This window comes from Canis lupus, chromosome 5 (assembly GCF_048164855.1).
Source record: "Canis lupus baileyi chromosome 5, mCanLup2.hap1, whole genome shotgun sequence".
Classification (NCBI taxonomy): domain Eukaryota; kingdom Metazoa; phylum Chordata; class Mammalia; order Carnivora; family Canidae; genus Canis; species Canis lupus.
The window spans coordinates 44,199,742-44,225,958 of NC_132842.1; the positions used below are offsets into that span (position 1 = coordinate 44,199,742).

General features: G+C 39.2%; 1 long non-coding RNA gene and 1 pseudogene across 1 annotated transcript in view; one reads left to right on the top strand and one right to left on the bottom strand.

The window, feature by feature from the left end:
• Positions 1-26,217, bottom strand: part of LOC140633634 (uncharacterized) — a 424,514-nt gene that overhangs the window by 44,561 nt on the left and 353,736 nt on the right. The window lies entirely within an intron of this gene.
• Positions 8,821-10,485, top strand: LOC140632962 (heterogeneous nuclear ribonucleoprotein F-like; annotated as a pseudogene).

Consider the following 26,217-nt stretch of genomic DNA (forward strand, 5'->3'; position numbering starts at 1 on the left):
AAAATGTAGGAGCAGAGAAAACAGACAAGTCCAAAGGTCTTGAGGTAGGAATCTTAAAAGCTCTAGAAGGTAGGTGTTTGGTTTCTATTCTGAGTGAAATAGGGGGCTTTGGTGGGTGAGTGATGTGATCTGACTCACACTTTATTGGGATCGCTCTGACTGCAAAGTTGAGAACTGAGTGATGGGGATAGGAGTAAAAAGACCAAATGGCGAGGCTGGTACAATATTGCAGGTGAGAGATGAAGATTAGGGGGATGAAGGTGGTCAGAAGTGTTTAGATATGGGATACACTTTAAAGGTGGAGCTGACAGCATCAGCAGCTGGATTAGACAAAGGGTGTGTGTGTGTTGGGTGTGTGTGTGTGAGAGAGAGAGAAAGAGAGAGGGATCAAGGATGGCTTCAATGTCTGAGGCCTGAGCAGCTAAAGTGGGGAAAGCTCTGGTAGGAGCTGGTACTAGCTCCGAAGCTGAGTACTTTCTGAATGTCATGGGACACATGATGTGCAAAGAACTTCTCAGCCAATTTAGGCCAACCTCTTCACTGAGGGAACTGAGGTCCTAAATAGCAGGAGGTAGCTGGGTAGCATGATAGGCACTGAAATCAAATGTCTTGTGAGTTTTGCTCAGGGACAGTTGGTCTAGAGTAGAGACAACATGCCCCCTTAGGTGAATACAGGGTTAGCAGATGCTATTGTGGTGGGACCACAGAAGCCTGGCAGGCAAACCACTTCAGGGAAAGCAGAAACCACATATTTTAGGGGGCTCTGAGTAAGTCTTCTCCAAGTGAAGCTGTCAGCATGTCCTGGGCTACAGTTCCCCTCCTTAAGGGCTGAGAATAAGAATAAGTGCATGATGGTGAGATTCTGGGTAGGGAGAAGAGGTTGAAGACCTTTAGGTGAAACAATGGATTGGGTGGAATCTTCCTGAAAGTCAGAACTGCTTGTTGTTCCTGTTCCTGTTGCAGTTGTTCTAGACAACAGTACTAAAGAGCTGAGTGTGGGTGTGTTCTTTCTTGATATTGACAATGAAAATGGCCCTCTTTTTAAATGTTTTGGACTGCTTCATCATTCCTTGCACATAAGCATTTTGAATCTTCTATTTTTGGTGACCTCTAGCCAACCTAAGCCCTCCCATTTTTGCACAGTTGCTTCCTGGCTTGGGTTGGAATCCAACATAGCAGAGGCAGGGAAGAGACTTGCTTCACAAGGCTAATCTTCTGTCCTTGAAGCTCCCTTCAGTCCTCCCCCATGGTCTTGCCTCTCTGCCACTCCAGCTTCCTGGTTAGGCACACTGCTTTGTCTGGGGTTCTTTGCTGACACAGGACAAACAATAAGGGCACTGAGGCCTTATGGATGAGGGAAGGTGAATGCTTTATTAAGAGAGTGTCTCCCTGTGTCCATGCCTCCTCGTGTCACCATTCTCTTTTGCAGCTCAATGACTTTCAAGGTCCAAAGCCATCAAGAGGCTTCTCCAGGAAGCCAAAGCAAGCCTGTGCAAGCTCAGGATGAGCACACACAGATTTGGCATTCTTGGGATGTTCTTCAGTAACACAACAGGATCTGAGCTGGATTTGATACCTCATCCCATAGTATTCTTATCTTCAAGGGTCTCAAATGAAGGCAACACAGCAACAAAGAAGAAATGCTGGTAGTGGGCTTCAGAACCATATATTACCATCTTCTTTTTGGATTGATTGTGGCAGATTCCAAGGGAAACTCAAAGGGACTGAAAAAATGAAAGGCTAGGTTTATTGTTTTGTTCTGTTTTTAAAGATTTATGTATTTGAGAGAGAGAGTGCATGTGTGTGGGGGGAGGGGCAGAGGGAGAAAATCTCAAGCAGAATCCCTGCTGAGTGCAGAGCCCAACTCTGGGCTTGATCTCATGAGCCATGACATCACAACCTGAGCCAAAATCAAGAGCTGGACATTAACTGACTGAGCCATCCAGGTGCCCTTGAAAGGCTAGGTTTTTAATGAAGTATGTAAGTAACTAAGATAAATAATGTCAAATGAAAAAGATGTAAGTCTGTTTTTAGTATTTTTTAAATTCATTAAAGGGATTACCCAGAGTTTAAGAACAAAGTAAAAAGAGAATGGCTTGTATTAGTAAAATGAACAAATATGAAAGGGTATGTTTAGTATTTATAGAAGTTTCTAGGAGAGACTTCTGGATTTATATCTTTAGTGATATACTGATATATAGATTTAATGCAATCCCAACTATCTTGAAAAAGAACAAAGTTAGAGGATTCACATTTCCCAATTTTAAAACTTACTACAAAGCTACAGTAATCAAGACCATGTGGTACCAGCGTAAGGACAGAGATATAAACCAATAGAATAGAACTGAGAGCCCAGAAACTGTTATGTTTATAGCACAATTCGTGCATCCATCCATTTGTTCATGATATTTGGGTGGTTTCTGGCGTCTGGATGTTACAAACAAGGCTGCTATGAACATTTTTATATAAGTCTTTGTATGGACAAGTCCTGTCATTTCTCATGAGTAAATACCTAGGAGTGGAATGACTATATCACATAGTAAGTATGTTTAATTTTTTCTTCATTTTTATGGTTAAGAATACACAACATAAAATTTGCCATCTTAACCACTTTTGAGTGCAGAGTTTAGCAGTGTTAAGTATAGTCACACATTGTGAAACAGATCTCCAGAACTTTATCTCGCAAATCTCAAATTCTGTATTCACTAGACAACTCCCTTTTCCCCCTGGCCTCAATCCCTGGTAACCACCATTCCACTTTCTGTTTCTATGAATTTGACTATTTTTAGATAAGCAAAATCTTAAGTATTTGTCCTTGTGTGACTAGCTTATCTCACTCAGCACAATATCCTCAAGTTTCTTTCATGTTGTAGCATGTGACAGGATTCCCTTCCTTTTTAGGGTTGAGTAATATTCCATTGTGTGCATAGACTGCACTTTGTTTATCTATTTACCTGCCGAGGACATGTGTGTTGCTACCACTTTTGGCTACTGTGAATAGTGTTATGAACATGGGTATGAAAATATCTCCCAGTATTTTTTAGCTTTTTAAGTAACTGCCAAAGTATTTCCTAGAATGATTGTCCCAAATTACATCCCAAGGAACAGTGCATGACAGTTTCCATTCTTCTACATTCTCATCAACATTTGTTATGGTCAGTCTTATTAATTTTAGCCATTCTTATAGATATGTAGTGGTATTTCACTGTAGTTTTAATTTGCACTTTCTTAATGACTAATGATGTTGGATATTTTTCCATGTGCTTATTTCTATCTTTGTATCTTCTTTGGAAAGGTTGAGAACCTTTAGGTAAAACAATGGATTGGGTGGAAACTCTCCCCAAATCAGAGCTGCTCGTCATTACTATTCCTGCTGCAGCTGTTCTAGACAATAGTACTAAAGGGCTGAGTGTGGGCGTGTTTTCTCTTGACACTGATTGTGATAATGGTCTTCTTTTTAAATGTTTTGGACTTCATCTATTCAAATCTTCTATGCATTTTGCAATTATTTATTTTCTTATTATTGACTCTAAGTGTTCTTGACATGTTTCTAATGCAAATCCTTTAAGAGAAATGTATTTTAAACATTTTCTCCCAATTTGTATCTGATCTGATCATTCTGTTAATGATATCTTTAAAGAGCATAGGCTTTAATTTTTATGAAGTTTAACTTGGCAGTGTTTTCTTTTATTGATCAAAATTTTTGCCTAACCTAAGGTCACAAACATTTTCTCCTGTGTTTTACTCTAGATGTTTTGTACTCTTGTAGGTTTAAACTTTAAGTCTATGATCCATTTGAGTTAACTTTTGCATATGGTGCAAAATGTGGATCAAGATTCATATTTTTGCATCTGGATATCCAATTATTCCAGCAGTCTTTGCTATCTACTGAACTAGCTTTGTAACTTTGTTGAAAGTCAGCTGCCCATATGTGAGTGGGTCTATTTCAAGGTTCTCTATTCTATTCTACTGATCTATCTTTATACCACTGCCACAATATCTTCATATAGTAGCTTTCTAAGTCTTGAAATCAGGTAGCATTAGCCCTCCAACTTCTCCAACTTTCTTCTTCTTTTTCAAAGTTGCTTGGTTATTTTAGGTCTTTGCATTTTAGGATCAATGCATTAACTTCTCCAAAGATATCTGCTGGTATTTTGATTAGGACTGCTCTGAGTCTATAGATCATTTTACAGAGAATTGGTATGTTTACAAATTGAATCATCTGATTCATGAATATGATGTATGTTTCCATTTATTCTGGTCTTCTTTAATATCTCTCAGTTTTTAATTTTACTTAGCTTTTTTTTTGTTTTTGCACAGATCTTACACATCTTTTGCCAGACTTATCCCTATTTTTTCATATTTTTGGATGGTATTTTTAAAAATTTTCGCTTTCCAATTATTCATTGTTAAGCTGGTCTGGTTTTTACCTTTAACATTTATCTTATCAGATTCTCCAGTCTCTTTTCTCGTTGCTGAATGGGTGAGCAGCTCAAAGTTGCTTGTGTATTTTGAGAGATTTGTTGACTAAATCTTACTTGCACAGGTCTGAGAAAGGAACGATTTGCCCTGAGCTGCTTCTCATTACCTTTGTATAGTCAGAATCCTTACTCTGCATCTTTGGATGAGGAGAAAACTTCTCTGTAGTTCTTTTCTGGAACTTCCTGATTCTCTGTCACAGTGAACAAAACCCACAGAGACCAAGGTCCTGGCACAAATGCTACCAGTTTTCTAATCACTTGGCATTGGCCACTGAAGGTCACAGAGCTTCCTGGCAGGAAGTGGGGCACAGACGGCAGGTGGCCCTGCCAGAGCAGCTGAAAAAAAAGCTCTATTCATGGCAGATTGTATATCACCAACTCGCTGTGACAGCACCACATACCTGCCAGCCCCAGAGCAGGCTGATTAGGGTAATTTAGGTTTTGTCTTCAAGCATAATCATTAGAGCTGTCAACAGCCTCTGTGATACTAAAAGGAAGAATCATGTCCACAGACTGAGAAGATGCAATGGGTGCGCAAGCAGGCATGGAAGGCTAAGAGGCTACAGATTCATTTCAACCTCAGGACAATACGGTTTGGGAATAAGAAAATGCAACCATGTTCAGTGGAGTTCGTGGTGCTCTGAAGTTATATAAGGATGAACACTCAGAGGTGATCTTAGGAGTCCTGCAGGCGAGACTCAAAGAAAGTGTCTATTTTCTAAAAGCATCTGACTGTTTAAGAACAGAACACATTGAGGCTTAATTACTAATGTGCTGGGCACAGTGGCTGCCCACAGAAGCCCCCAGGCTTAGCAGAGAGTTTCACAGAGGGCATAATTGGCTTTGTAAAACCTCAGACCTAGGACTAGAATCCTTATTTTAGGTAAAACTGCAGTTGTTAACTTAGTGTAATTTCAGGAGCAACGCTGACATTTCATGAATTCCTTTGCTTTCTTTTCAACTACTGAGATGCTAACACCTTTGGTGGGAGAGTAAGTCATTAGGCCTAATTAGTCATTTACATTGGGGTGTAAGCTCTTTCTTTTTTTCTGGTCCTCAGAAGGTATAGATAAGAGAAAGGAAGACAATAGAAGAGAGTGAAGAAAAATGAAAAGGGGCAAGACAGAAGAGAGAAACACTGATTGACTAAAGATATTCCTTCAAATTTCACATGGGGCAACTTTGTAAAACTTTAAAACTCACACAGATGTAGCAAAGGACACTGTCCATAAAGTGAAAAGACAACACACAGAAAGGGAGAAAATGTTTGCAAATCATGTATCTGATAAGGGCCTAGTATCTGGAATATATAAAGAACATTTACAACTCAACAACAGAAGAACTAAAACTCCATCTAAAAATGGGTAAAGGGGATCCCTGGGTGGCTCAGCAGTTTGGCGCCAGCCTTTGGCTCAGGGCACAATCCTGGAGTCCCAGGATTGAGTCCCACGTCAGGCTTCCGGCATGGAGCCTGCTTCTCCCTCCTCCTGTGTCTCTGCCTCTCTCTCTCTCTCTCTCTCTCTCTCTCTCTCTATATATATATATATATATATATATATATATATAACAAATAAATAAATAAATAAATCTTTAAAAAATAAATAAAAATGGGTAAAAAAATGGACATTTGGCCTGGGTGCATTTAAAAATATGATAAAAGTGGGTGCACCTAGGTGACTCAGTCACTTAAGTGTCTGCCTTCAGCTCAGGTCATGATCCCAGGGTTCTGGGAGGAATCCCAGGAGCCTGCTTCTCCCTCTCCCTCTGCAGCTCCCCCTGCTTGTGCATGCTCTCTCTCTGTCTAATAAGTAAATAAAATCTTTAAAAATAAATTAAAATGGGTAAAAGGGCTTGAAGAGACATTTCTCCAAGAAGATACACACAAAGTCAATAAGCACATGAAAAAAAATTAACATTGTTAATCATTAAGAAATGCAAGTCAAAAGCACAATAAAATACTTTACATCCACTAGGATGTCTATAATAAAAAAAATTGGAAATTAACAAAGTTTTGGTAAGCATACAGAGAAAATGGCACCCTCATACATTGCTAGTAGGACTGTAAAATAGTGCACCTGCTGCTGAAAAAAGTTTGGAGGTTCCTCAGAGAGTTAAACAGAATTACCATATGACACAACAATTCTATTCCTAGGTATAGACACAAAGGAAATGAAAACAGATGTTCAAACAAAAGCTGGCGTGTGAATATTCACAGCAGCACCACAGTATTCAAAAGAGCTAAACAGCCCAAATGTCCATCAACTAATGAACGGATAAACAAGACTAGTATATCCTTATAATGCAATATAATACAGCCATGAAAAGGAATGAAGTACCACTATATGTTACAATATGAATTCACCTTGAAAACATTATGGCAAGTGAAAAAAGCCAGACAAAAGGCCACATTTTATGTAATTGCATTTATCTGAAATATCTAGAATAGGCAAGTCCATAAAAACAGAAAGGAGATTAGTGGTTGCTAGGGGTTAGGGGAAGGGGAAGTTACAGCCTAAGGGGCTTGGAGTTTCCTTATGGAGTGATGAAAATATTCTAGAACTAGACAGTGGTGATGATTGCACAATATAGTGAATGTACTAAAAACCACTGAATTGCACACTTTCAGATGGTTAAAATTCAGATGGTGAATTTTATGAATATGAATTTTACCCAAATAAAAAAATAAATAAGCTACATAGAAACTCCATAAACCTTTTGGCTAATTCTAGGCAGACTCAATCTTTGCAAGTGACCATTCACAGCGAGACAATCCTGTGTTATGAGTGATGTCTAGAGAACACCCCACCAGCCCAGCTTCTGCAAAGCCTAGTTAAGCAGCAGCGCTTCAAAAGTGTAACTCTTTTTATTTTATCTTCTGTACTGACTGTCAAGCTGCAACATAGGAATTAGAAACAGATTGAAGTGGAAGGGGAGGTGGTCAGGGGAATGGGGTGACTGGGTGATGGGCACTGAGGGGGGCACTTGATGGTATGAGCACTGGGTGTTATACAATATGTTGGCAAATGGAACTCCAATAAAAATATATATATATAAAAAATAAATTTAAAAAAAGAACCAGATTGAGGGAAGATGGGCAAGGGAAACAGATTTCCAACACTAGATACGTGAAAGTTCTGAAGTAAAATCAAAGCCTGAGCCATCAGAATTTGTCATAGTTGAGGTAAGTGCCAGGAACAGACCTCAATACAGGATAAGCAGAGAAAGCATTGTTGACCATCCCTGAAACAAATGCTTTCTTTTCTGTCATCACCTCCTCCAAGTTCTCAGGCATTAATGTATACACACACACTACTTCCACAGAATTCAACTATATATAGGAGTATATATAGTTATAACCCGAAAAGATGAGGTTTGTCCAGATATTGGAAAGGTTCAGTGGTTGATTTCCCCCTCTCTTTCCTTTTCTAGTCATGGTTGAGACATTTTGTTTAATTGGGAAAAACAAAATAAAATTCAGTACTGCTGAATCAGAAAGAAAGTTCATTGCAAATGCTTTGACTAAATTTGGTAATGCAGCTAGTGGTTCCATAATTTAATCTCTACCGATAAACCACAGTTAAAGGCACTGCATAAAAAAGTTGTGTTTTTTTACATGAAAACTGATTGGCTGGATCATGATGAATCAGTCAAAAAAGGTCAGGTCAGGTGGCTGTATGGATCACTCTTTTCTCTCTTTCACGGCCTCAAACTGCCATCTTGAAAACAATACCACATCGGTTTACCATTGAGGCTAGAAGAAAGAAAGTTTTAGATCTTGATGACAGACTAATAACTGTCATCTTTATATGTTAAGAAAGCATGAATTTCCAGGCAGCAAATGTTAGGTTCTCAACATATTTGTGAGATGAATGATTCGGGCTGTGAAGACAGGATGAAGGATGTTGGAAGAGGATGCTGCAAATTCTCCATTTGAGATAAAATTATTTTTCCCCCAAATCAGCCCAGTACTTTAGTCCACTTCTGCCATAAAGACATTTTGAATAGCAGCAGGATCAATTTAAAGTTGAGAGTACAAGCTTAATTTGATGGAAGTTGAAAAAAATGGTGTGCAAATATTGGTTTAAATGTTTAACTATGTTGGGAAAACTTCCCCCTCAAGTCAATTGAGATATCTTGGAGTGCACCATGTCTTCCTGGAAAAGAAGGGGCTCAGAGGGATAACTGAGGTGCGAGATGTGAAAAAGAGCGGGAGCATGGAGACTTGGAGCCCAAAGTTAGTAACAAAAGGAGATGCTCCAGGACTTTCCACAGAGTTCTCTGTGTTTTTAAGTGTCAGATGGAACTGGGGGTCCTTTGGCCATAAATTGTGCTTGTTTGATGAAATTATAAATTGGTCCGGCTCCCTTCAGTGTACAATTTGTTAGCTACCAGAAGTGTCTCTGACTGTGTGCATCCCCCTCCCCACTTCCCTGGGTTGTCTTTAATCCACAAAAGTTGCACCCAAGCTTGTTTGACGTCTGTCCTCTCAAGTGTTCATGATGCTGGGTCTCAAGGGAGGTGTAGGTTTTGCGGCCAAGCTCTATAGCCTGCCCTGGTCCTGCTCTGTTGAATTTCCTTTCTGACTGGACAATTCATGATGGGGATGCAGGCATCCATTTCATCAACACTTGAGAAGGCAAACAGGAGTGGTAAAGCTTTTGTTGAACTTGAATCAGAAGAGATGATGTAAAAATGACCCTTAAGAAAGACAAGGAAAGCATGGGATACCAGTACATTGAGGTATTCAAGTTCCACAGAACCAAGATGGATTGGTGTTGAAGCACAGTGTACCAAATAGTGTCTAATGTTGGCTTTGTGTGGCTTTGAGGACTCCCATTTGGATGCACCAAGGAAGAAATTCTTCAGTTTTTCCTGAGGTTGGAAATTGTGCCAGGCAGGATCACACTGCCTGTGGACCCCAAGGGCAAGATTACAGGGAAATTCTTTGTGCAGTTTGCCTCACAGGAATTACGTGAGAAGGCCCTAGGGAAGCAGAAGGGAAGAAAAGGGCATAGGTATACTGAAGTGTTCAAAAGCAGTCAGGAAGAAGTTAGGCCATACTCAGATCCTCTGAAGTTCATGTCTGTATAGTGACTAGGCCTTATTACCACCCTGGTACAGCCAGGAGGTATATTGGTACTGTCAAGCAAGTGGGCCTAGAAAGGAGGAGGTAGGGTGTTTATAGTACAGGGTATGGGGGCTACGAGGAGTACAGCAGCCACCACTCATCTGTTTGGGAAAGACTTCAGTTACTGTCTCTCGGACATGTATGATCACAGATATGGAGACAGAGACTTTACTGTCCAGAGTACCACTAGATACTATGTCCACATAAGAGAGCTGCCACAAAAAGCCACAGAAAACAACACTTACAACTTCTCTCCACTCAACCCTGTGACAGTCTATCTTGAGTGAGATTAGCCCTGATGGAAGAGTGACAGGCGAAGCCAATGTTGAGTTTGCCATTAATAAAGAAGCTGTGCCAGCTATAACCAAAGACCTGGCCAACAAGCAACACAGATACATAGAACTTTTCCTGAATTCCACAAATGGGGCCAGAAGCAGGGAATACGCAGCCAGATGATGCAAGGCATGGGGGTGTCAGCCCAGTCCACTTACAGTGGCCTGGAGAGACAGTTTGTGAGTCACTGTTACAGGGCTGGCTATGGTGGTCAGAACAGCATGGGTGGATATGACTAGTTTTGTAGAGTTATTGCAATAAAATTTCCACAGGCAGCCAACAAGCAATGAAAAACAATTATTACTCTAGAGGAAGCTGTGGGACCCATTTGCACCATGAGTTTGTGAAATCTGTATCTAAAAATTACTTCTTCAGTGTTTTCTCATGCAAACATTCTTCTAACATATGATATTGAGTAAACTAAAACCATTTTCAGCTTTTCTCAGTTAATATTTTGGTAGTGTACTTCAGAGAGATGTTATCTGAGTCAAGGTAGTTTTAAATACATTAAATGGATCTTTTATACCACCTCACCATAATACATTGGGGAGATGTGTTTTTTTTTTTTTTAAACTCAAGGTCCTAGATCCCTAATTCAAAGAGGATCATTTCTTATGTTTGTTCATTCTAGTTTATTTTCATTTAAAATCTTTCAGCTTAGGATGCCTGGGCAGCACAGTGGTTGAGTGTCTGCTTCCAGCTAATGATGTGATCCTGGTCCAGGGATCTGCATCGGGCTCCCTGCGAGGAGCCTGTTTCTTCCCCTATGTCTCTGCCTCTCTGTGTGTCTCTCATGAATAAATAAATAAAATCTTAAGAAAAAAATCTTTCAGATTAAGTTTAAGCTTTTAAAAATAAGTTCATTTTGAAAATTGAGACACATTACTAATGCTATAGGAATTAGTGAGGCCTTGTATTAAACTTTCTTTAAAAAAATAAAAATAAAACTTTCTCTGTTGAAGACATTGTTCTCAATAAATGGTACTGGGAAAATTGGACAGTCACATGCAGAAGAAGGAAACTGGACCACTTTCTTATACCACACACAAAAATAAACTTAAAATGGATGAAAGACATAAATATGAGACAGGAATCCATCACAATCCTAGAGAAGAACACAGGCACCAATCTCTTTGACCTCAGCTGCAGCAACTTCTTTCTAGACATATCTCCAAATGCAGGCAAAACAAAAGCAAAAATGAACCAGTGAGACTTCATCAAGATGAAAAGCTTCTGCACAGCAAAAGAAACAATCAACAAAAATAAAAGGCAACCTACTGAATGGGAGAAAATATTTGCAAATGCCTTATCAGATAAAGGGCTAGTATCCAAAATCTATAAAGAACTTATCAAACTCAACACCCAAAAAGACAAAAAATCCAGGCAAGAACTGAGCTGAAGACACGAACAGACATTTTTCCAAAGAAGACATACAAATGGCAAATAAACATACGAAAAGACTCTACATCACTTGGCATCAGGGAAATATAAATCAAAACCACAAAGAGATATAACCTCACACCTGTCCAAACGGCTAAAATTAGTAACTCAGGAACAAGAAATGCTGGTAAGGATGCAGAGAAAGGGAAACTCTTTGTTACCATTTGCATCAACGTGGATGGAACTAGTGGTATTATGCTGAGAAAAATAAATCAGAGAAAGACAATTATCACATGGTCACTCATTTGTGGGATATAAGAAACAGCACAGAGGGGAAGGGGGGAAAACTTAATGGGAAATAATCAGAGAGGAAGACAAACCATGAGAGACTCTTAACTATGGGAAACAGACTAAGAGTCACTGAAGGGGAGGTAGGTGGGGGGATGGGTAATTGGGTGATGTGCATTAAGGAGGTCATATGGTATTATACACAACTGAGGAATTATTGAGCTTTGCATCTGAAACTAATGGTGTACTACTGTATGTTGGTTAACTGAATTTAAATTTTAAAAAAAGTTAGAAATAGAGCTACCCTGCAACCCAGCAATTGCACTACTAGGTATTTATCCAAAGGATACAAACATAGTGATTTGAAGGGGCACATGCACCCCTTTCCGTTAAAGTTGTGGCAACTTTTTTTAGTTCTGGGCCCAGTACATGATTCTGGTTCTACAATTACCTGAATTCTAATTTTCTCATCAATGAAACAGGCTTCAAATTTATTCTTCCTTCTCAATTCTGTGACTTTTGACATTTACAAAAATAAAAAATACAGGACAGTTGTGAATTATTTCCAAAAACGGGAATTGCACTTGTCAAATGAGTTCCAAACCAGGAAACCTAGCAAGAACACTCCTAGGTGTCCCCTGTATCCAGCCTACCTAACATCACACACAAATAATCCAAAGCTATAGCTTCCTCCCAGAGAAGGCTATGTCCAGCCAAAAGGCAAGAAAATTCTTCAGGTCTTTACAAAACTTTTTCACAGACAATACATACAGGACAACTCATTGTGAAGTTACATTAGTGTAAATTAATCTTGACTCTCAATGAAATCTCAAAATACCGTCCTTAGAATCACGTTTATTTGCTTATTGTTGATTTGATGGTCAATAAGAAAGTTCAAGAGATCCTAGGAAAACCTTCGCATTTTTCTTTGCATTTAGCCACAAAAAGTCTAATTAATTTAAAACTGTACTTTGAAAGCAAAATAAATAAAGCTAAATAAAACATTTAAAGGGTTATATATGATGATTTCAGAGAGGACTAGATATGGAATCCATAAAGACAGTGATACATTGCTAACGACTTTGTCTTTCCTAGTCTTCCCATGCCATTTGTTGAATGAATGGCAATGTCTGGCAGTACAGAACTCCTTAGGCACTGAGTGATGCTAAGGAAAACTACAGTTTCTTGGGTGAGAAAATTGCTGCGATTTGGGAAGATTTGAGAATATGAGGGTTTAAAAAATGTAAACACAGCCCCAGAGACTTTCCAGAGTTAACTTTTTAAATGGGAGGAGGGGCAAGACAGCGGAAGAGTAGGGTCCCCAAGTCACCTGTCCCCACCAAATTACCTAGCTAACCTTCAAATCATCCTGAAATTCTACGAATTCGGCCTGAGATTTAAAGAGAGAACAGCTGAAACGCTACAGTGAGAAGAGTTCACGCTTCTCTCAAGGTAGGAAGACGGGGGAAAAAAGAAATAAAGAAACAAAAGGCCTCCAAGGGGGAGGGGCCCCGCGAGGAGCCGGGCTGAGGCCGGGGCGAGTGTCCCCAGGACAGGAGAGCCCCCCCGGAGACACAGGAGCTGCACCGACCTTCCCGGGCGGAAAGGGGCTCGCAGGGAGTTGGAGCAGGACTCAGGAGGGTGGGGATGCCCTCGGGCTCCCTGGGACACTAACAGACACCTGCGCCCCGGGGAGAGTGCGCCGAGCTCCCTAAGGGCTGCAGCGCGCACGGCGGGACCCAGAGCAGCTCGGAGGGGCTCGGGCAGAGGAAGAGGCTCCGAGCGGAGGGGGCTGCGCGGCTCCGGGAGCAGCTCGGCGGGGCTCGGGCGGCAGCTCCGTGGAGGGGGCTGCGGGCCGGAGCGCGAATCCAACAGCGCAGGCCGGGAGCACAGGGCGCCCGGACACAGCCCAGGATCCGGCCTCCCCTGGGACAGGCAGAGGCCAGGAGGGCCCAGGACCGCAAGGACGCTCCTGCCCCGAGCTGAGCAGATCAGCGGCCCCGCCCGGAGCCTCCAGGCCCTGCAGACAGAGAGCTCCGGAGTTACTGCGGGGGCTGAACCCAGGGCTCCAGAGCTGGCCCCGCCACTGGGGCTGTTCCTCCTGGGGCCTCACGGGGTAAACATCCCCCACTGAGCCCTGCACCAGGCAGGGGGCAGAGCAGCTCCCCCAAGGGCTAACACCTGAAAATCTGCACAACAGGCCCCACCCCCAGAAGACCAGCTAGACGGACAAGTTCCAGGCTAAGTCAAGGGACTTAAAGTACACAGAATCAGAAGATACTCCCCCGTGTTTTTTTTTTTCTTTTTGATTTCTGATTGCTTCCCCCACCCTTTTTTTCCCCTTTCTTTCTTTATCTTTCTCTTTTTCTTCTCTTTTTTCCTTTTTTTCTTCCTTTATTCTTTTTTTCTTTTTCTATTTTCTTTCCTTCTTTCTCTCTCTTTTTCTCCTTTTCCCAATACAACTTGTTTTTGGCCACTCTGCACTGAGCAAAATGACTAGAAGGAAAACCTCACCTCAAAAGAAAGAATCAGAAACAGTCCTCTCTCCCACAGAGTTACAAAATCTGGATTACAATTCAATGTCAGAAAGCCAATTCAGAAGCACTATTATACAGCTACTGGTGGCTCTAGAAAAAAGCATAAAGGACTCAAGAGACTTCATGACTGCAGAATTTAGATCCAATCAGGCAGAAATTAAAAATCAATTGAATGAGATGCAATCCAAACTAGAAGTCCTAACGACGAGGGTTAACGAGGTGGAAGAACGAGTGAGTGACATAGAAGACAAGTTGATGGCAAAGAGGGAAACTGAGGAAAAAAGAGGCAGACTATTAAAAGACCATGAAGACAGATTAAGGGAAATAAACGACAGCCTGAGGAAGAAAAACCTACGTTTAATTGGGGTTCCTGAGGGCGCCAAAAGGGCCAGGGGGCCAGAATATGTATTTGAACAAATCATAGCTGAAAACTTTCCTAATCTGGGAAAGGAAACAGGCATTCAGATCCAGGAAATAGAGAGATTTCCCCCCCCAAAAAAATCAATAAAAACCGTTCAACACCTCGATATTTAATAGTGAAGCTTGCAAATTCCAAAGATAAAGAGAAGATCCTTAAAGCAGCAAGAGACAAGAAATCCCTGACCTTTATGGGGAGGAATATTAGGGTAACAGCAGACCTCTCCACAGAGACCTGGCAGGCCAGAAAGGGCTGGCAGGATATATTCAGGGTCCTAAATGAGAAGAACATGCAACCAAGAAGACTTTATCCAGCAAGGCTCTCATTCAAAATGGAAGGAGAGATAAAGAACTTCCAAGACAGGCAGGAACTGAAAGAATATGTGACCTCCAAACCAGCTCTGCAAGAAATTTTAAGGGGGACTCTTAAAATTCCCCTTTAAGAAGAAGTCCAGTGGAACAATCCACAAAAACAAGGACTGAATAGATATCATGATGACACTAAACTCCTATCTGTCAATAGTAACTCTGAACATGAATGGGCTTAATGACCCCATCAAAAGGTGCAGGGTTTCAGACTGGATAAAAAAGCAGGACCCATCTATTTGCTGTCTACAAGAGACTCATTTTAGACAGAAGGACACCTACAACCTGAAAATAAAAGGTTGGAGAACCATTTACCATTCAAATGATCCTCAAAAGAAAGCAGGGGTAGCCATCCTCATATCAGATAAACTAAAATTTACCCCGAAGACTTTAGTGAGAGATGAAGAGGGACACTATCTCATACTTAAAGGATCTATCCACAAGAGAACTTTACAATCCTCAATATATATGCCCCGAATGTGGGAGCTGCCAAATATTTAAACCAATTAATAACCAAAGTAAAGAAATACTTAGATAATAATACACTTATACTTGGTGACTTCAATCTAGCTCTTTCTACCCTCGATAGGTCTTCAAAGCACAACATCTCCAAAGAAACGAGAGCTTTAAATGATACACTGGACCCGATGGATTTCACAGATATCTACAGAACTTTACATCCAAACTCAACTGAATACACATTCTTCTCAAGTGCACATGGAACTTTCTCCAGAATAGACCACATACTGGGTCACAAATCGGGTCTGAACCGATACCAAAAGATTGGGATCGTCCCCTGCATATTCTCAGACCATAATGCCTTGAAATTAGAACTAAATCACAACAAGAAGTTTGGAAGGACCTCAAACACGTGGAGGTTAAGGACCATCCTGCTAAAAGATGAAAGGGTCAACCAGGAAATTAAGGAAGAATTAGAAAGATTCATGGAAACTAATGAGAATGAAGATACAACCATTCAAAATCTTTGGGATGAAGCAAAAGCAGTCCTAAGGGGGAAATACATTGCAATACAAGCATCCATTCAAAAACTGGAAAGCACTAAAATACAAAAGCTAACCTTACACATAAAGGAGCTAGAGAAAAAACAGCAGATGGACCCTACACCCAGCAGAAGAGAGTTAATTAAAATTCAAGCAGAACTCAATGAAATCGAGACCAGAAGAACTGTGGAACAGATCAACAGAACCAGGAGTTGGTTCTTTGAAAGAATTAATAAGATAGATAAACCATTAGCTAACCTTATTAAAAAGAAGAGAGAGAAGACTCAATTAATAAAATCATGAATGAGAAAGGAGAGATCACTACCAACACCAAGGAAATACAAACGATTTTAAAAACATATTATGAACAGCTATATGCCAATAAATTAGGCAATCTAGAAGAAATGGACGCATTCCTGGAAAGCCACAAACTACCAAAACTGGAACAGGAAGAAATAGAAAACCTGAATAGGCCAATAACCAGGGAGGAAATTGAAGCAGTCATCAAAAACCTCCCAAGACACAAAAGTCCAGGGCCAGATGGCTTCCCAGGGGAATTCTATCAAACGTTTAAAGAAGAAACCATACCTATTCTACTAAAGCTGTTTGGAAAGATAGAAAGAGATGGAGTACTTCCAAATTTGTTCTGTGAGGCCAGCATCACCTTAATTCCAAAATTTCTCACCAAAAAGGAGAATTACAGACCAATATCCCTGATGAACATGGATGCAAAAATTCTCAACAAGATACTGGCCAATAGGATCCAACAGCACATTAAGAAAATTATTCACCACGACCAAGTAGGATTTATCCCCGGGACACAAGGCTGGTTCAACACTCATAAAACAATCAATGTGATTCATCATATCAGCAAGAGAAAAACCAAGAACCATATGATCCTCTCATTAGATGCAGAGAAAGCATTTGACAAAATACAGCATCCATTCCTGATCAAAACTCTTCAGAGTGTAGGGATAGAGGGAACTTTCCTCGACATCTTAAAAGCCATCTATGAAAAGCCCACAGCAAATATCTTTCTCAATGGGGAAGCATTGGGAGCCTTTCCCCTAAGATCAGGAACAAGACAGGGATGTCCACTCTCACCACTGCTATTCAACATAGTATTGGAAGTCCTAACCTCAGCAATCAGACAACATAAAGACATTAAAGGCATTCAAATTGGCAAAGAAGTCAAACTCTCCCTCTTCGCCGATGACATGATACTCTACATAGAAAACCCAAAAGTCTCCACCCCAAGATTGCTAGAACTCATACAGCAATTTGGTAGTGTGGCAGGATACAAAATCAATGCCCAGAAATCAATGGCATTTCTATACACTAACAATGAGACTGAAGAAAGAGAAATTAAGGAGTCAATCCCATTTACAATTGCACCCCAAAGCATAAGATACCTAGGAATAAACCTAACCAAAGAGGTAAAGGATCTATACCCTAAAAACTATAGAACACTTCTGAAAGAAATTGAGAAAGACACAAAGAGATGGAAAAATATTCCATGCTCATGGATTGGCAGAATTAATATTGTGAAAATGTCAATGTTACCCAGGGAAATTTACACGTTTAATGCAATCCCTATCAAAATACCATGGACTTTCTTCAGAGAGTTAGAACAAATTATTTTAAGATTTGTGTGGAATCAGAAAAGACCCCGAATAGCCAGGGGAATTTTAAAAAAGAAAACCATATCTGGGGGCATCACAATGCCGGATTTCAGGTTGTACTACAAAGCTGTGGTCATCAAGACAGTGTGGTACTGGCACAAAAACAGACACATAGATCAATGGAACAGAATAGAGAACCCAGAAGTGGACCCTGAACTTTATGGTCAACTAATATTCGATAAAGGAGGAAAGACTGTCCATTGGAAGAAAGACAGTCTCTTCAAAAAATAGTGCTGGGAAAATGGGACATCCACATGCAGAAGAATGAAACTAGACCACTCTCTTTCACCATACACAAAGATAAACTCAAAATGGATGAAAGATCTAAATGTGAGACAAGATTCCATCAAAATCCTAGAGGAGAATACAGGCAACACCTTTTTTGAACTCAGCCACAGTAACTTCTTGCAAGATACATCCACGAAGGCAAAAGAAACAAAAGCAAAAATGAACTATTGGGACTTTATCAAGATTAGAAGCTTTTGCACAGCAAAGGATACAGTCAACAAAACTAAAAGACAACCTACAGAATGGGAGAAGATACTTGCAAATGACGTATCAGATAAAGGGCTAGTATCCAAGATCTATAAAGAACTTATTAAACTCAACACCAATCCAATCATAAAATGGGCAAAAGACATGAACAGAAATCTCACAGAGGAAGACATAGACATGGCCAACATGCACATGAGAAAATGCTCTGCATCACTTGCCATCAGGGAAATACAAATCAAAACCACAATGAGATCCCACCTCACACCAGTGAGAATGGGGAAAATTAACAAGGCAGGAAACCACAAATGTTGGAGAGGATGCGGAGAAAAGGGAACCCTCTTGCACTGTTGGTGGGAATGTGAACTGGTGCAGCCACTCTGGAAAACTGTGTGGAGGTTCCTCAAAGAGTTAAAAATAGACCTGCCCTACGACCCAGCAATTGCACTGTTGGGGATTTACCCCAAAGATTCAGATGCAATGAAACGCCGGGACACCTGCACCCCGATGTTTCTAGCAGCAATGTCCACAATAGCCAAACTGTGGAAGGAGCCTCGGTGTCCATCGAAAGATGAATGGATAAAGAAGATGTGATTTATGGATACAATGGAATATTCCTCAGCCATTAGAAACGACAAATACCCGCCATTTGCTTCAACGTGGATGGAACTGGAGGGTATTATGCTGAGTGAAGTAAGTCAATCGGAGAAGGACAGTGTATGTTCTCATTCATTTGGGGAATATAAATAATAGTGAAAGGGAATATAAGGGAAGGGAGAAGAAATGTGTGGGAAATATCAGAAAGGGAGACAGAACGTAAAGACTCCTAACTCTGGGAAACGGACTAGGGGTGGTGGAAAGGGAGGAGGGCGGGGGGTGGGGGTGAATGGGTGACGGGCACTGAGGGGGGCACTTGACGGGATGAGCACTGGGTGTTATTCTGTATGTTGGTAAATTGAACACCAATAAAAAATTAATTTATTAAAAAAAAACTTTTTAAATGGAAGAAAAAGGGTATTTATAAGAAGCTCTGTTGGAGAAAACACTATGAGTTAGGAAAAATGGTCTTGGATGTTCTCATCGCCCGCTGGGAGTTCCTCAGCATTTATTGTTCTGAAGATTACTCTAATCTTTCCTGTCAAAGTCTAATTTCAGAAAAAGATTTGACAACTTCATTTTCCCTGAGTTTCAGTAACTGAGTTTACTGTGAAACATTAATCTATTTTTAACATACTGTAATAGCTCTTTACTTTCTATAGAGATTAATGCCTTAACCCAATATATTTCTTTTTTTTAACCCAATATATTTCTAATGTAGAATTAAAGACATCAGTTTGATGGAAAGAGGTAATTTTATAAACAAAAAATACTTTCTAGCAGAATTAGACTGCTTACTTCACTGCTTTTTACTTAAGGCCCAGTAATCATTTAGTAGTACTGCAGTCATGTTACATATCAAGAATACCTATCACTAAGCAAGGAGATAGATGCCTGTCATCGAAATAGACAATCCCTAATGTACCAACAAATTTCACCTGGCAAATCTTATAACACCTTGCCGAGAACTTAAGCTAAGCCAGTTATGCCAATACCAACTAACATACAATTATGTTAGTTTCAGGTTTACAATATAATGATACAACATTTATACTGGTACTTTTTAGAATACTGTTTATAGTATTATGGATACATTTTCAATGTTCCATGTTTATGGATACATTTCCTATCTCTTCAAATTGCTTGTATCTAAGCAACTTAAGCAACTTAATGCCCCGTCAATGTATGTTTCATTTCAAAATATGTCCAGAAATGTGTGTGTTAGAAGCAGACTGGTCCTTTGAATACTGTAAACGGGCCCCATTTCTGCAAATCTTTCCTTGCAGTGCCTTGTGCATAAACTGTGTTGCAGACTCACAAACTGCCTGCCATATATAAGCCTGATCTCCTCATTTTGTTTTAGATTCAAAATTCCCAACAGGGAAGTAACCATTACAGTAACCAACCTCAGAGGCTTGTTTGCTTTGCTTTATAAATTCCTAACCTTTTCCTGATGTAGCAGAAAAGTATGCAAGGCTCAGGTTAGGTCAACAACAGAGTCAAGGTTAACTGTGGGAGAGTTAAAATATCAACAGGCATCTTAGACCAACATTAAAGTTAGCCATCACCTCAGTACATGTGCACTTAGTATATTTTGTAAATAGATTCTAAAACTCTTAATGTCTGTTTTTTCCTTTTGCTACAGAGAGGGGATTTCATTGCTCTTAAAGTGCTATGGCTTCTGATGGGGACAATTCTGTTCTTGGCCTCTGGAATAGTTCATAAATTATATCTTCAGAATTATAGAGTACAATAGTTAACAAAATGACTTCCTATTCCCATAGGCAACCCAGTTAGGAATAGCTACTTACAGGAGTGACTAAGTGTAAAACTTGCTGTAGGCACAGGGCAGCAGTGGACTCATGACTCATGACCTTTTTTGTTTACATTTGGAGTTTTGTTTATTTTGGCTCTATGAATTCATACATCTGAGAAAAATGCAGCCCCAAGCTTATGTCACCAAGGTTCACTGTAGAAAAGAGAGATGGGGGCAAGCTTAGGGATCACAGTCTCTCTTGGCCATATGTCCATCTGACAGAGCCACTGTGCTATTCCAACCCTACTCTTGTACTTAAAGGAAGAATACCTTCATATGTGGGATAGAATCATAAGAACACACTTGGCTTCACTCTCACACAGATTTCCGGCTCAATGTTTGTCAGGTTAACTTAAGCTCAGAGGATTCCAGTGTGTTCAAGGTAGGAAAAAATGTTTATAATCAAATAATTTGGGGAACCACTGGACTGAACAAAATGGCAAATAATTTTCTTTATTGAAGAGCCATTAATAAATACGCTAGTAGCCACTGTGACTCTTCAAGAGTATATGATTATCTTCTAAAAATATTTAACCTTGGAAGACTTTTCTTTATGCAGATATCTCTCAAGGAATCAAGCTAGTCAAATTTTAATAGAAATCTCGTTTCAGTCACACATACTCACTCTAGCACAAATCAACCAACCTTGCTTTTGGTTAGTTGGTTGAATTCCATGACTGATGTCAATACGGACCAGATTCATAGCTAGTTCTAGTATCCTATTACACATAAGGCTGTCATCAGGCTAGGAGATAAGGTGCACACATGAGCTTGTTAAAATCTAAAGCTCATAAAAAACCTCAGAAAACTTGTTATTTGATAACTAAAAGCTTCAAGCTGCAGCAAAACTGAAGATTCATGGGAGAAAGAGGAGTCTATGGGAAAGCAAAGCATTTATAGTGACAAATTCCTTGAAATATTAAGAATGAACTCTTATTTCCTGGCTTCCCTAAAGAGCCCCTTATGAATATGTCACCCAGGCATTTACCTAAGTTTTTATACCACATCTCAGGGATACTACAGCGTGAATACTATAATGGTAAAAAAAATTATTTTGCTTATTTGAATGAAAATGATATTATTAATCTTGAAGAGATACCAAATTATTGTGGTTAATGTTTTCTGGGATAAAGAAGTTCAAATTAGAAGAGAATAATGGATCAGGATGCCTCCTGATAGACTCCAGGAGGCAAGAGTTAGAGGCTGCTTCCTCTTCTGCACCCACAGGGCTGGAAGAGAAAAAAAAGTAATAGAAAGGTGGGACAACTCACCAGTCTAACCAGGTCAGGCCAATTCTAGCCACAGGTTAGCTGAATTAGAACTGGCAACTTAAAGGACAATGGCGTGCATACTTTGGTCAATTTTATCAACTCAGTTATCCTCCTTTAAGAGGATCGAGAGCTACCTATATCTGAATTTAGAACTGGAAGATATTTAGAGATAATTTAGTGCAAACTCCCATATTAGAAACTAGGAGACGGTGACCTAGAAAGTTTGTGAGATGTCCTAAGGGTAGCTTCTGGACTAAAGTACAGTATCTTTGAAAGTAGACATTCCATGTGTTTTTCCACTATAACAATAAACATGTTTCCTAAAATAAATAAATTTATTTATTTATTTATTTATTTATTTATTTATTTATTTATTTATTTGAAAGAGAGAGCAAGAGTAGGGGGGCAGAGCAAGAAGGAGAGATAGAATCCCAAACAGACTCCCTGCTATGTGGGGAGCCCAATGCAGACTGGATCTCATGACCTAGAGATCAAGACCTGACCCAAAATCATGAGTCAGAGGGTTAACCAGCTGAGTCACCCAGGCACCCCCCTGATAGCAGAACACAGATCTACAGATTTCCTATGGGTTTTTATAGCTAAGACAAACCTATGTATTTACTACAAATCATCTTACTTTAAGAGTCAGAGAATGGCTAGATGAAGGAAAAATGTGAAAAGATATAAGGAGTAGCTTTGGCCAGAGATGCAAACAATACAAGAAAAAGCTGACAGTAGTACTATGATTTGTACACAGACTCAATAGCTTCCTGCTAAAAGTAGGTGGTCTTCCCAAACGAGTGTCTCTCAGACACTTGGGTTAATAACAATCTCCTTTGAGATTTCTGCTTCTGGTCAGGATGTAGAAGGACGCTAAAGAGTATCCCTCCTTTAGTAACAACAAACAAGTCCCAGAAAAAATAAAAATTATACTTTTCTATGGGGCAGGGGAAGGAGGATGCATTCAATGAAGGCTTGATGAAGTTAATTCCAAGGGAAATAAGCTTTTCATAGGTAAGTAGAAAGCTGTGACAGCTTCTATATCTACGGATACCTGGTATAAGTATAGACAGAAACTGGGTGCAGTTGGAGAGATCTTCCAGGGATGGAGGGAAATTGGCCAAGCATTATAAAACAATGTGTGCTGGCTAGAGGGTCTGGAATCTGAAGAATCCCAAAGGCAAGAACAGAACACTTGGATCAAAAATTCTTCTTCCGATACCACCACAATCCACCATAAAGTTTGCTGAGAAAAATAGCAATTGGGGGAGTGACTGTTAAACAAAGAGAAATTGTACAACTCTGCACATTCTGGAGCCCTGCCAAAGTTTTGTCCAAAGGTAAACAAACTAAAAATATCTGAAACTTCAGCCAATCCTCACCCACCTTAACTACCAACAATATCAAATAGCAATTTGGGAAGAGTTAAATACAGGTGAACTTGATACAGTTAAAGCTGTGAGCCAGCATAAGAACATTCATATACAGTGTCCCAAAATCAGAATTATATTCATGCAAGAAAGCAAAACAAAATAAAACAAAAAAACCACCAAACTACATTTAAGAAAAAACAGCCATTAGAAACAGATTTGCAGATGACAGTTATTGGAATAGGCAGAGAAGGACTTTAAAACAACTATTATAAATATATTAAATCATTAACTTAAAGGTGATTATGTTGAATAAAAAATGGATAAAAATACTTTTAAAATACAAAAAAAGGATAAAAATTAAAATTCTAAAAAAAGAATCAAGTGGAATTCTAGAGCCAAAAATCTAGAATCTTTAAAGGTTAAAAATCACTGGGTAAAATTAACACTAAATGGGAAACTGCCCAAGAAAGGATCAGTAAACTTAAAAACTGGTCAAAAGAAATTATTCAAAGTAAAAATGAAAGAGGAAAATTTTAAGGAAAAAAGAGGATGTCAATAATTTGTGGGATAACACCAAAAGATCTATAAGCAATTAGAGTCCTTGCAAGAGTGGAGAAAAAGAATTAAGCAGAAAAAAAATTTGAGGAAATATGGCTGAAAACTTTTAAATTTTTGAAAATTATCAACCCACAGATTTAAGAATGTGGTCCAAGAAACTCAAAAAGTCTCTAAAGGAATGATGCAAAGGAAACTATATCTAGGTATATTATAGTCAAACTTCTGAAAACCACAGAGAAAATTTATAAAGCATTAAGAAAAGAAAAAAAAAGACACATTACATACAAGGTAATAGCAACGTAAATGACAGTTAATGTCTCATTATAAATAATGCAATTTAGAATACAATACAAAGAAATAACATCTTTAAAGTATTGAAAAGAAAAAAATAAAACAAAACCTGTCAACCTAGCATTTTATATCCAGGAATATATCATTTTAAGATGATGGTGAAATTGAAGGTATTTTTGGATACATGAAACCTGATATAACTTGTCACAGTATACCTGCACTATAATATATATATATATATATATATAAATATATATATATATATATATATTTATATATATATATATATAAATTAGAGAAAGATCTTTAGGCCAAAGGGAAATGATACCAAATAAAAATTCAGATCTACAGAAAGGAATGGAAAATGACAGAAATGATGATTACATGAGTAAATATAAATGATGTCAGTTTTCTCTTAGTTTATTTGAAAGACGATCTTTGAAAACAAAAATTTTTTAAATGCATCATAGGGTTTATAAAATAGGCAGAAGTTAAGTGACAAGAGCAATAAAAAATTGGAAGAAATAAGTCAAGTATACTGTTGTAAATTCTTATATGCAAAGTAACATTATAGTAATTCAAGGCAGACTGGCAGATGTTATTTTTTTCCATTTCATATATAAGAAAGCTGAAGCTCAAAGATGATCTCCTACTTGACCAAGGTAATAGAGTTAGTGGCCAAGTGTAGCCTAAGAATGAGGTTTGCAAACTCTAGTCTATTGCTCTTAAAGCGAAGTTGGGATTAAGCTTGGATGCCTGGTAGTTAATCCAAGGCTTTACATAACTAATGGAATCTTATTTCTTAGTTCCCAAGATTTTTCTCTGTAACGGCTCATTTTATTTATCTAAGATTCCCCTTCTTTCTCTATACCTGGCATATTACTTATGAAATGTATAAATAAAAGGAAAATATGCATAGTTCTGTTTCCTTTCCAGTTTCCCTTCTCTGCTTAGTCTCTCTCCAAAGCAATTTAACTCCCCCAACTAAGTCCAGTTATCACTTCCCATGTCAATCAAGAACAAATGAAAAAAAGTAATGTAGGCATAGGAGAAATCAAGCATAGGGCCTTTAAAGGTGTATTCACACAGATGCTGTAAAAAGTAATGAAAGCTCTTTTAGAGTAAGAAAACTGTGCTCCTTCATGTTTCATTGTAATAATGTGTTTTCACCTCTGGGTTTGCATCTAGTGTATCTTGACTTTGATAGCTGATTATGACATCCCATCTCATCAAGTCAGAGCTTAGCATAGAATAGGATGACTTTCGGCAACCAATGGCAAAGTATGAATAATAGTGACATTTATTCCATCCTTGCTGCTATTCCAGATGCTCTCTGCTTGTCCATTAGCAAAAAGCACTCCATCTGATAGCTCATTTCCAAAGCAAAGAACATGGCAGAGCCATCCTTACTAGTTCTCAGCTCTTGGCATGAGCCAAGAGGAATCCTTTGAAACCTAGGCTGCAAGAAGAGCCTATTCTGATCTCAAATCCACCCATATCAAATGGCACCTTTGACATAACGAGGGCTTCCAGGGCAGAAAAACTGTAAATAGCTCCTCCACAAATTTGAGGGAAAGCAGCTCCATTTTTGTCTTAGCATAGAGTGCACCTTCTTTGTGGGTCATTTACAGGCAGGGCAGCCTGGTAGACAGATCAGTCCTTCCAGCTGGGCTGATAGAAGAATTTAGAAGGCATGAGGAGTTTAGTGGCAGGGATATTTCAAATGTGTTAATGAACTGCATCTAAGAACTGGGGTTCAAGTGATTCCTATGTCCATACAAGATAATAGGAAAGGACCACAGAGAGTTCTTGGTTCACCTTGATTTAAGAATCAGAGCAGCATTCAAAAAGAACTATGGTAGAATAGCCAAATTCATAGAGACAGGAAGTAGAATCGTGGGTGCCAAGGCCTCAGAGAAAAGGAAATGAAGAGCTATTATTTAATGGGGATGAACTTTTAGTTTGGGAAGATGAGAAAAGTTCTGGAGATGGATGAGGGTGGTAGATGTACAACAATGCAAATATACCTAATGCCACTGAACTGTATGCTTCAAAATAGTTAAAAAGGTAAACTTTATATTATGTAGGTTTTACTATAATTTTTTTTAAATGAAAAAAAAAAAACATGATGAGTGAGTTAATTAGCTGTTGGCCCAAATTTGTTTGGAGAAATTTATAGGTCAATATTGGTTGTAGCATCTGGTAA